This window comes from Octodon degus, unplaced genomic scaffold (assembly GCF_000260255.1).
Source record: "Octodon degus isolate 3935 unplaced genomic scaffold, OctDeg1.0 scaffold00067, whole genome shotgun sequence".
Lineage (NCBI taxonomy): Eukaryota > Metazoa > Chordata > Mammalia > Rodentia > Octodontidae > Octodon > Octodon degus.
The window spans coordinates 4,030,518-4,043,055 of NW_004524643.1; the positions used below are offsets into that span (position 1 = coordinate 4,030,518).

Here is a 12,538-nt window from a genome sequence, read left to right on the forward strand (position 1 = left end):
AGAAAAGAAAGAAAGAAAGAAAGAAAGAAAGAAAGAAAGAAAGAAAGAAAGAAAGAAAGAAAATAGAGATGACTGCTCAGATAATCAAAGTAGAAAGAGAAGTCTGGAAATGATCGCCATAAAGTCAAGGCAACATTGTCCTTTCTGAAGAGAAGGCATGGAGTGGCTCTGTGGGCTGATGATCTACAGGGTCAGCAAGTTATAATCAGGTACTTTTTAATTATTCTATTTTATTATTTTTGGAGGTGTGGCGGCTCAAACTCAAAACCTACAGTGTGCTAGACAAGTTCTCTATGTTACCAGTCCTGGTACCTGATTTTGTAAATAAAGCTTTATTGGAAAAAAGCAAGCACATTAATTTTTTTTTACTTTAGAGAGAAATTGAAAAAAATAAAAAAGAGAATTTGAGAGAACAATAAAAATAATATAAAATTTCAAAACAAGATGATAAGAAATTAATAATCAATATTATACTGTATATTGTTATTTTCAAAGCAGTTGCTCAGATTACCAGATATAGGCATGCAAAATTGACCAAACAGTATAAATACTATCTGTTCCTTTCAACAAACTAATACACTTAGCAGTACAGTTATCTTAGCTAAAATCCCCTTCCTTCATTTTTCCTTTTCCCCATCCCCATTGTTCTTTCATTTTGAGCATTTAAATCAGTGTAGAGATTCCTTAAAAACTAATATTAGAGGTCCCATTCAACCCAGCTATTCCCCTTCTGGGTATTTTTCCAGAAGAACTGAAAACGTCATACCACAGTGATATATATGTACCAATGTTCATAGCAGCGTAATTTGCAATAACTAACTCTTGGAAATGACCCAAATGCCCATCAACTGAGGAATGAATAAAAATGATGTGGTATTTTTATACAACGGAGTACTACTCCGCTATAAAAAAGATAAACTCGAGATTTTATAGGCAAATGGGTACAAATAGAGACTATAGTCATAAATGAAATAAATCATACCTGCATGTGTGAACATCATACTTTCTCCCTAGTGTAAGTAACTGGAAGAGTAAATAAAATCCAAAAGGTGTGATAGATAATGTGAAAAGCAAGCAAACTTGTTTACTACTGTGTATTGCTGCTTTCACAACTCAATGCCAGATGGTTTGGTCTCAATGCTGGTGTTTCTCCCAAATTCATACGTGAAAACTTAGTCATCAATGTGAAGATATTGAGAGATGGGACTTTCGGGAGTTCATGAGACCAGGAAGGTGGAGTCCTTATAGAAGAGGTCCCAGAGATCCAGTTAGACCTTTCCATTTTAAGCAGGGCTTACTTAGATTGGATCCAGATTGGCCCCAAGATTTGGGTGTTGAAGGTGTCATTGGTCTCTGGTTTGGGGCTATCAGGAGGTGTCAGAACTTTTGATCTGTGGAGTTTTGTAGGAGGGCCTGAGCTGCTGGGAGCAAGTCTGTAAAAAAGGGCCAGCCAGATAGCTCAGTGGACTAAAGCATCTGCTTAGGCAGGCGCAGGGACGGGGTTCGATCCCCAGCATGCCCTGCCAGCCCCACCCCCCAGGGTGTGCTGAGAAGGCAACTGAGACTGGGCGTGGTGGTGTGCACCTGTAAGCCCAGCACTTGAGAGGCTAAAAACAGGAGGATCACTACAAGTCCAATCTGTGTAGTAAATACATAAAACAAACAAACAAAGCAACTCTGTAAAAAGAGCTGTGAGGCTCTGGCTCCTTCTTCCCCATCTTTGTTCCTTGGCCCATGGCCCAAATGGTTTTGTTCTAGTACTCCTTCCTACCATGATATGATATCTCACCACATGAAATCATGGAGTGAGTCAGTCATAGACTGGAACTCCCAAACTATGAGGCAAAATAACCTTTTGCTTTTGTAAATTAACTGTCAGGTGTTCCATGGTGGTGACAGAAACAGGCCAACTGCACACTATCCATAAATCAGGAAAGGGGCTTGCCCATCACCGACTCTTCCAGCACCTTGATCACAGATTTCCGTACCTCCAGACCTGTCAGAAGTAACTTTCTAATGTTGATAAACCACTCAGTTTGTGCCACTTCATTAGGCAACCCTAATGAGCTAAGACATGCAGATGCTAAAGAGACCCAATCAGCTGAATAAAATATTGACCAGCCTATTCTTTATAGTAAAAGTTTGCTGTTCCCTGACCTAAATTCACCTGGATGTTGTTTTCACAGGTGTTCTTGTATGACTAATCATTGCCCTCTACATTGTTTTCTTTGCTATCCAATTTTCTTTGTGCATTTCTCTGTATGTATGATGTATTTCTTAATAAAATGAAATTCAAACTGTATTTTAGGTTCAAGCAGAGAATGACGGAGCTGTGTGCAGATGCAGGTGCTAGGTGGTAGGTGCTTTGCCTGTTGAGAACTCCCTTACACACAGTTTACATTTATATCTCAGCATATTTACACTTTGTAGGTTTTCAGAGTAAGTCAGAATAGTAAAAAACATGAAGGCTTCAACACAAATCTTCAGTTTTACAAATGAAGACATGGCGGTGTGGTGAGATTGACAAGTCTGGCCCCGATCTGGAGGTTGGTTGAAGAAATAGGGGTCCACCTTTAAGATGCATGGTCTCCCCATTATGCCCGGAGGTTGCTTCCTGATTATTATTAAGAAGCAAGGTGGGAAAAACTGAGCTTGAGTCTTAAATATTTCAAGGACCTACAGCCAGTTCTTAAATTGAGCCACTGTATTTTATTTTCCAGCACACAAAGAAAAAGTTAATTCACTGGAACGTGGTTTTTAAAAAATCATTTTTATTTATTTGATACAGGGCCTCACTACACACAGCAGTTCCAGGGCTGGCACAGCATGCGGTACCAGGGATTGAACCTGGGTCCTTGCACTTGCCATTCAGGTGCTTAGACAGCCAGGCTATCTCCCCAGCCCTGGATCATGTTTTTAAATTCCTTAACAAATGATTTCACCAAACAGCGTGGGGCGAGGGAGTTCTAGAAACTTCTAATGATTTACCTGTGGTTACACAAGGGATCCAACCTTTAGTCCTAAGCTTGATCCCAGAGCTATGGAGGCCTGAAGGTGACTGATGGCTTTAATCCTCACCACTCCTCCAAACTTTTCTGCAAGCCATTAAAACAAAATGACAGCCCTGGCCTAACCATTCATTCCCTACGGGAGCTCTGTACCCAAAATGCCCAGAGTCAGAAATGAAAATATTGCCTTTGCTCGGAAACAATTAAGACTGAGATGCCTTTCATGATCTGTTCTGCTTCGGCAAAGCCCTTAATGCCGCCTGCTCAACAGTCTACCAAGTGTGAATTATGGGGCAGATTAACCTGCCTATTATTACAACTGTTCACTCAACTCAACTCGAAGAACCATTACAGGGAAATTAAACCTTGGGGAATGCTATTTACAGCTGCTGCCCAAGTACCCAGTGGATTGCTCCTAAACTCATTTACATTTTTTTTTCATGGAAATTCTCAGTGGATTTAGAATTTCTTATGCCTACCTCTTGCTGGTCCTTAAATTATCATGGGAGCTGTGGTCTAATATGCTTGTTTTGGGGACAAACTTAGTGAAGTTAATCAATCTCCTAAGACCTCAAGTTCTTCATATATGAAGTGTCCCTGTGTGAAGACTCAGTAAGAGAACAGACGGAAAGTAGGGACATGGTATTGGGCCCACAGGAAGTACGAGTAACCATCATTGCAGTTAATTCCTCGTATCCATTATCGTTGTTTAGTGACATCCTAACTGGGATGTTTATAGACTGGGGAAACTGGGAGGGATCAGTGGGTTGTGAAGGGTTTACAGGAGGTGGAAGGTGTTAAATGGACTGAGGACACTTAGTTAATACATGGCTTCTAGGTAGAACATCCTCCCCTCTTCTGTGCACTCCCACCATCTACCCACATTCTGTGGCCTAGGATTTCTGTAACTCAATTCACCAGACTCTATATAATCCCAGAAGCCAGGGCTGGATTATTCATAAATCCCTGGATATAACTGTGCTATTCCTGACATTGGCATCATAGCAATAGATTTTTCCACCCTACAAATGGTTTTGTTTGGTTTTAATTAGAATACAGCAAGTCACCATTTGTTTTCTTCTCCAGGCCTTGAATATTTCTGAAGTCATTTTGTTTCCCTTCTTTCTCTAGTGGCAGGGATGGGCCTGATACTTAACTATTTTCAAGCCCACATGAATTGATGTCATTGGACTTTCATTCTTGTTTCCTTAATTGATTTTATAAAAATATCTGTGAGGGTTGCTAAGAGCTAGCATCACCCCAACTCATGTGGGACCCAGGACTTTTAGACTGAGCTCTACACCAGATCTCCCATCCGTATGAGAACACTACGCTTCTCTAAAAATGGTTCTTATTGCCTCCCTAGAAATGAGGCCAGTAGGTGCAGATGGCTATGGCACATAGGAAGCCACGCTTTAGGAAATGTTCCTTTGGCCTACGGCAGTACTCCAGATCCTGTGTACAAAGAGGGCCTCTGTGGACGTCGTGTGCTGGGACACTCGGCTCCTGCGCCCAATGTCTCACCAGCTTGTACCTCTCGCTGTGTGTGGCCAGGATAACACCATCCCTCATGCAGTCTCCATGTCCTCCTCTGTCCTCTCTGCTTTGGATGTATCCAGCATGTCCTCCCAGCTTTTCACCTCTGGCCTTATTTCCTGTCTGTTGACACCAATAAATTCCCTTTGTGGGAGGAAAATCCTTTTTTTGACCTGGCTTCTTCAGCCTGAATTTGTCTCCTGGACTCCAGCGCTGACTGAGGGAGTCGCTTGGTGGCACCCAGTGCTCAGAAGCATAATCCCAGAGGTCCATTACATTCTGGTCTTTGTACATCTCTGCCATTCAAACCCCTTCTGCAGACCTGAGCCAGGGTGGGACTCCGGAAAGTCAGGTACCTGGGTAACATTTCTCATGAACTTTGCTTTTCCCTTCCAGAAGGAAGATGCCCTCCCATCTATGGTTCGGAGTCATCTCCTGCCCTTGGCATGACTGCCTCTCACATGGAGGGGGTCCAGGAGTCCAGACATTTGCTTGGCTAAGTTACCCTAAGCCTGCTCTGTCCCTGTCACTTTCTGCCTGAATGAACCACTCAAAGTATTTTCTTCTCCTGTAACCTGCCAGCCTGTTTGCTTTGGACTTGTCTTTGGACCTAGACCCAGAGTTTACCTGCAACCCTAGGCATGATCTTGTCTCCGGCTCCCTATTTACAGCATGGCTACTTTCTCTTTAGATGTGGCAGGATGGGATTGACCATCTGCGCTGGCTAGTTCTATGTGCCAGTTTGGCTGAACCATGTTGCCCAGATATTTGTTCAAACATATTCTGGATGTTTCTGTGGGAGTCTTTTGGATGAGATTAACATTTAAATCATTGAGCTTGGGTAAAGAAGCCTGCCCTCCATGGTCTGTGTAAGCCTTAATCAAAGACCAAATTCTGCCAGAGCAGGAATTCTACCAGTACCAGCCTCCAGAGTTGGACTGCAACACCAGTGGTCCTGGGGCTTTAGCCTACCTTGCTGCCCTACAGATTATTGACTTGTGTGTTCTGGAGTTGGTGACTCAACTCCTTTAAATAATCTCTTGATATAGCTGCACATCCTATCACTCTGGATAAACAGTGTCTAGTACAGGGGCAGTTAAGAGAATGGGTCTTAGAGCCCAGTTGTCCCATGTGTCAGTGTAAGAATTTTAACAGTGGTCTGAAAAGTTATATTTCTTTAAACCTCTATATTGCAATAAATTATATACAACATGAATTTGCCATTTTAACCATTTTTAGGCATGCAGTTTACTGGCATTAAGTGCATTTGCAATATGCTCCAATCTGCCACCCATTTGCAGAACTTTTTCATCTTCGCCAAACTGAAACCTGTACCTGTAAACAGTGACTCCTCCTTCCTCTCTCCCCTCACCCTTTACTTTGTGTATCCCTGATATGTCATGGTCCATTCATTTGGGTGCATTATGTGAGAACAGAGCCCAGGGGCTGGGAGCCTTGAGCACATTCCTTTGACTCCCAAGTCGTAGCGTCTGTACACAGGGAGCTTGGATAGCATCAGCATTTTGGGCTGTCCAGGAATCAGCATATGGGGAGGACTTGAACAGCAGCCAGCTCATGGGAGGGGCTGTGCACACGTGGTCCACCACCAGTATAGTCCTTCATGGTCTGACACCAAAGTACTGCTGCCTTGCATGGCGGGCATTCTCAGACTGCCCCATGTCCAGCACCTGGCATGGTGACTTCTTGGATATGTTGTGGCATGAATCTATGCTTGGAAATTATTCTCTTCCCAGCTCTGGCTCCAGAAGGTCTCATGACAGACAAACTCCCTACGATGTGACAGGAAAAAAAAAAAATAGGCCCACAATTACTTAAACTCTAGCAGTTTTCATTACAGTATCCAAACCACAGGGGAATAAATTAATTTCATGTCAGGATGAAATAAGCAGCAGCACTGGTCTATATCTTGGAGTTGGCAGGCTTGGTGGATGGTTTAAGACCCCACTTTGCAACTAGTTGGGAGCGCACACTTGATTGCTCATTTTCCCTCGGCAGGCCTCAGTTTCTTCATCTGTCGATGGCAGTCACAACACCGCTTCCCTGAGAGCTGCAGGAGGTGGGGGTGGCCTCAGCCATGGGGTCCGCCTTCCCTGAAGGCGCAGCCTCACTTGTAAGGATCTTGGCACACCGTTTATAGTCTTGATTCAATTTCCTTCCTGTGCTTCTTTTTGTTACAAACATAATAAAAGTGAAAGAGATGGACGGCAAGGCTCAATTCACTTCTACCACACGTCTGTATGGTGCGAATGTAGAATGAAAAAGCAGAGGAATGAGAAGGTTGAAGTGATCAAGGTTGAGCTGGGAAAGTGGGGAGACCCATGGGGACGGGGACGTTTGGCTTTCATAAACCAGGAATTGCTCTCCAGGGTACCTCTCCCTCACCCTGGCCACCTTGAGGATGTTGCTGTTGGAGACGTGGACTTCTTCCTTTCCCAAAGGGACACAAGAACTCCAGGCACTGGCCACTTACCGGCTGATAGCTGTGCATCAGGCCACACGAAGCTGTCTTTCTCAGCTCAGGGAGAGAGCCACATTGCTCAGCCCAACCAGGACAACAAGAGGCGACCTGAGCCCAGTCTCCTCTGATACCTTTTGCTCGGCCCAGGTTTCCCAGGCATGGCATGATGGACACCTCGAGTTGGGTAGTTATTTGTTGTGGGCATGGCCTTGGGCATTTCGTGTCTAGCACATTCCTGACCTCTACTTAGGAGATTACAACAGCATTTTCCTAACATTAGCCATGAAAGTCCAAACTGTCTAGAGACTTTAATTGCCAGATATAAAACTGCCCCTGGGAGGGCCGCTGGGTTGAGCCCTATTATCTGGGCCTGCCCAGGTTTACCTTTCTCCTGGGCTTGGAGAAGACAGACTGGACTAGAGTATGAGTTACCTGACAACTCTTTTCCGTTTTTTTTTTTTTTTTTTTTGGTTTTTTTGTTTGTTTTTTTGTTATAGGGTCTTGCTATGCAGCTTGTATTTATAGTGATCCTCCTGTGTCAGCCTCCCCAGCCCTGGGATTACAGATGTGCTCTACCATGCCCAGTTCTGGGACCTGCACAGTGTGCCTCAGGGTTCTGGAGCCAGCAGTGTATGCAGTACTGGGGATTGAACCCCGGTCCTTGCACTTACCAGGCAGGTGCTTAGACACCCAAGCTATCTCCCCAGCCCCCTAGCAACTCTTGACTGGGTATTTTTTTGCTCACCTTCCACTCCTCTCCATTCTGAATCAAGGGCTTCCTTGTTCTAGGACTTCTGTTCGGCTTTGGCCAATGGAGAACTCAGGGAGAGATGTGGGAAGGGTAAAGAACAAATTGGGGTCTTCTGTATCTCGCTCTCTCCCTCAGCTTTGAGGGCCTGTCTCTGCAAGCCTTAGACATGTTCTTACAACTTGACCTCACCTTTCTGAATGTTGACTCGGAATGTCCCCTAAGTTGGCTGTTGAAGCATGACAGATCTGAACACATTGCATGACCTTCAGGGGCATTTCTGCAAGTGAGCACTTGCTTTTCTCACATCAATTCATTTGGCCATTCATTTATTTCCATGAATGGTTTTCATGTCGCTGTGATTTCAGCGTGTCCCAGCAAAAGCTCATGTGTTAGAGCCTTCATTTCTCAGTGCTGGAGGTGGGGCTTTTGGGACATGTTTGGGTCACAGGGGTGGAACCTTCTGAATGGATGAATGCCTTTCTCGAGGTGGGGAGGTGTTCGCTATCCCGGGATATTGGTCACTTCTCTAGGTGCCCTGATGCCCTTCCCCATTCAGCCTGCAGGCCAGCAGCACAAGACGAGAGGAGCCAAGCAAGTGCTGGCACCATGTACTTGGACTTTCCAGCTTCAGGAACCATGAGCCCGAGTAGACCTGTGTTCTTAGAGACCACCCAGCCTCAGGTATTTTGTTCTAGCAAGAGAAAATGCGCTAAGACCCATGCTTACTCATTCTGGGCTAGCACGATGCCAAGCAGTGAGGACTTGGGAATGGGCCAGACGTTGTCCCTGCTCTGAGGGAGCTTAGAATCTCACCGGGGAATCAGACTTATACCTTGTGGTAGCCTGAGGTCTGGTGCTTGGTGCTCTAAGCCAGGCCTGACAAAGGCCCAGGGGGAGTGCAGGGGCAAGGGCCCTAAAGAATGCCCCCCCACACAGCATAGGGAGGGGTGCAAAGTGTCTGGCTTTTGTCTTCAGGCTCTGAGGACATTCCCGAGAGGAGGGAGGTCAGCACCTCGAGCCAAGGGACTGTTGTCAGGGCCACAGAGCACACTCACTTGAGAGCCCCAGACTCCAAACCCCCACCTGCTGCCTTGAAGAAAGTGAGCCCTCTAGGGCGAGAGGCTTCCCTGCAGCGCTGCCACACAGGCCTCTCGCCAGGGGCCTGCCAGCCAGCCAGCTGTATTTCAAAGGTCACTGTTTCCTCCCAGTAGTTTTCTGCAGAGCTAAAGTCTCCAAGACCCTGAAATAAATTAAAATATTGATTGATCCTTAATATTCTCTCAAATCTCTCAAAATCTCCAAGTCTTATATAAATCAATGTGCCAGTTACGGGGACTTATTCAATAATCTGCAAAGTATCCCGGTAATTACTTTTGGGTCTACCCCATGGCAGAGGCGGGCCACCTCTCCATCATTTTTAAGGCCCTGGGTACAATAACGATCGAGGGACCCTCATTTCTTATATTAATTACTGAGTGTCAGCCACCCGGCGCCCTGTGCTGCACAACGTGGCTGAGAGCAACAGTGAGGCTGTCAGGCTGCCCTGGCTCGGGGGCTCATACCTCGGCAGCTTTTTTCTTTCCAGTCTGAGCCCTCCTACTCCTCCTCTGCCTTGCATTCTGGTGTCCTTGGGCTCCTGGCAATGACAGTTCAGAAATTCATTTTTTCTTTTTTGCTCTTTTTGAGACAGGGTCTTGCTATGCAGCTCAGGTATGTCTTGAGCTCACTTTGTAGCCCAGGCCGGTCTTGAACTCACAATGATCCTCCTGCCTCAGCCTCCCAAGGGCTGGGATTACAGGCACCTGCTACCACGGTTGACCAGAAATTAACCTAACATTACCTATTTCTTCTGATTTAATGGAGTGTTTGCCTGGATAGGGAAAAGCTGTCTGAAAGCCTATAGTCTGATTTTTTAATTAATTTTATTGAAAAATAGCAATGAGACAGTTTCAAAACAGGTTAGTAGGACAGTTACAATAATTAATAAATTGCATATTGTTGTTTTTGTAGTAGTTATTCATAGTACAAGATGCAGACATGATATCCTGTCCAAAAATATTAGTACAACTCTTTCTTCTCATTGAGTGAAGAGAAAGTAACTGTATAACTATCCTATTTTGCATATACAGATACAAAATGGTCCTTCATTTGTATCCCCTTTTTTGTTTATTTTTGCCAGAGATGGGTATTCCATTTCCATTTAAATATTGTAGGTGCATGAATTCAGCAAAATAATCTAATATAGTCCAGTAGTCCATAATAGTAGTGGGTTATCTGTAGGACTGGCAATGTCAGAAGTTGTTGACTTGAGCCATTTACAGCTCAGCATATTAATATAGCTTTACTTTTTATACCTCATTTTTATACTTTTCTGTTGGATGGTTAAGATCAAGGTAAAGCAAGACCTATATAACAAGAAATGTAGAGGGCTGAGGAAATGGCTCAGTAGAGTAAGCACTTGCCTGGCAAGTGCAGGGTTTGAGTTCAATCCCCGGTTCCCCCCCTCCAAAAAAAAAAAAAAAGAAATATAACTTTTGCATCTGATAAGGTCAGTCAAATCCCCTCAGGATTTACCCTGAAACCCTGTACCACACTTTGTAGATCCCTTGTCATCCATGTGGATGAGTCACAGTCATTGCTGGACCATTTTGCTCTCTGAGAAAGCCTAAAAGAATGTTTTCTCTCCATGTGACTCTCTTTAGGCATACTTTACATTGTCAAAGTCTCAATAGCCCAATAACAGCCAATGAAATGTGAAATGTATTAAAAAAAAAAAACCTGGACAAAGAAAAGTCCAGGTCCTGATGGATTCACAGCTGAATTCTACAAGAAATTTACAGAAGATATAATCCCTATACACCTCAAACTCTTCAATGAAATTTAAAAGGAAGCAATCCTCCCAAAATCATTCCTGGAAGCAAGTATTATACTGATACCAAAACCAGGTAAAAAACAACTAAAAACAGGCCAATCTCTCTCATGAATATAGATGCTAAAATCCTAGCAAATAGAATACAGCAAATCTTTAAGAAGATTATACACCATGACCAGGTAGGATTCATCCCAAGAATACAAGGATGGTTCAATATATGCAAATCTATAAATGTAATACACTGTATCAATAGAGTGAAAACTAAAAACCACATGATCATCTCAATTGATGCAGAAAAGTCTTTTGACAAAGTCTAACACTCCTTCATGTTCAAAGTCCTATAGAAAATTGGAATAGATGGCCTCTACTTCAATCTGATAAAAGCCATGTATGACAACCCAACAGCTAACATAATTCTAAATGGGGGAAAAACTGAAATCTTTCACTCTCAGATCTGGTCTAAGACAAGGATGTCCTCTATCACCACTCCTATTCAATATAGTTCTGTAATCATTAGCTAGAGCTACTAGACAAGAGAGAAATAAAAGGAATAAGAATAGGTAAAGAAGAAGTTAAACTATCATTATTTGCTGTAGCCTGAATTTGCAAAGTGAAGCTGTGTGTAAGGGAAGAGAAGGAAGGAAGGATATAGGCCACATGCCTCCTGCAGTTGCCCTTGTTTATGCTGCAGCAGGTGACAAAGCGATTATGGCTTACTAGGGGTTAATATTGTTCTTTAAAAATGTAGTATAACCAATGAATTTGGATATTGGATTTGGGCTTCCTTCCTTTCTTTCTTCCTTTCTTTTTTTTTTTTGTGGCCAGCTCAGCCCACCCTGAAGATGGGCCTGGCTTGGCATGGGGCCCCAGGGATTGAACCATGGTCCCTGTGTGCTTGCCTAAGCTTGCCTGAGCAGGTGCTTTAGACCACTGAGCTATCTCACTGGCCCTGGATTTGGGCTTTCTACAAAGCCCTCCCCATCGGAGCCCAGCTGCACTGTGCCCCATAGTCTGTCACGGCCAGGCAGGCAGGGACCAGGTATGTGCTCTATCCTTTGCACATATTCTTCTATCAGAAACATTCCCTTTTTCCTCCAGCCAATGAACTCATCATCTTTCAAAGCCTTGTTTAAATATGAATGCTCACAGGGAGCACCGTGCTCCTTCTATACCCTTTGAAGTCAAGGATTCCGATAGGCCTTTCCAGATGTGGCTGTAGGTCTGGCTCCCACATCACAGAACATGCTGTCCTGGAGACACCAGGCCCCATGTCATGAACCTTCTGCTGCCTCATGGAATTCCAGCCATGTTTTGTCTTAACTGTTCCTCCTATTGTCAGCCATGTGCAGTCCCTTGGGGCCCTTTATTGTCTATGGGAACCTGGCTGTGGCCACAGGTAAATCAACTTTATCCTGGGTTTCCTGAGTACTGTGCAATAAGACCTTTTCTTTTGTCTAATTTGAGCTGGACTTCTGTCACAACCAAATACCCTGACCAACACTGGCTATTCCATCTCCTCTGCAGACTACATGCTGAGAACTCAGTTCAAGTGCAGTTGGAGTGGTATAATCTTCTCCTTCTGTACCCCATTCTACACTATCTGATCCCATTCATCTATCCCATGCAAAACATACATTCACACGCATGTGCGCATGCACGCGTACACACACACACACACACACACACACACACACCACTCCTAAGCAATGGCAGACAAAACAGTACAGTGGGGTTAGTGCCTTTCAGGTTTGGAATCATTAGCCCTTTCCTTTCTTTTCTTTCTTTTTTTTTTTTATTTTTTTATTTTATTTTTTTGTGTTTTTTTTTCTACAGTTTTATTGATAAACATATAGCAATGAGACAGTTTCAAATCAAATCGGAAGTACAGTTTC

At 44.0% G+C, this 12,538-nt stretch overlaps 1 pseudogene; it reads right to left on the minus strand.

The window, feature by feature from the left end:
- The window catches only part of LOC105742692, a 129,872-nt pseudogene that overhangs the window by 90,466 nt on the left and 26,868 nt on the right, over positions 1–12,538 (minus strand).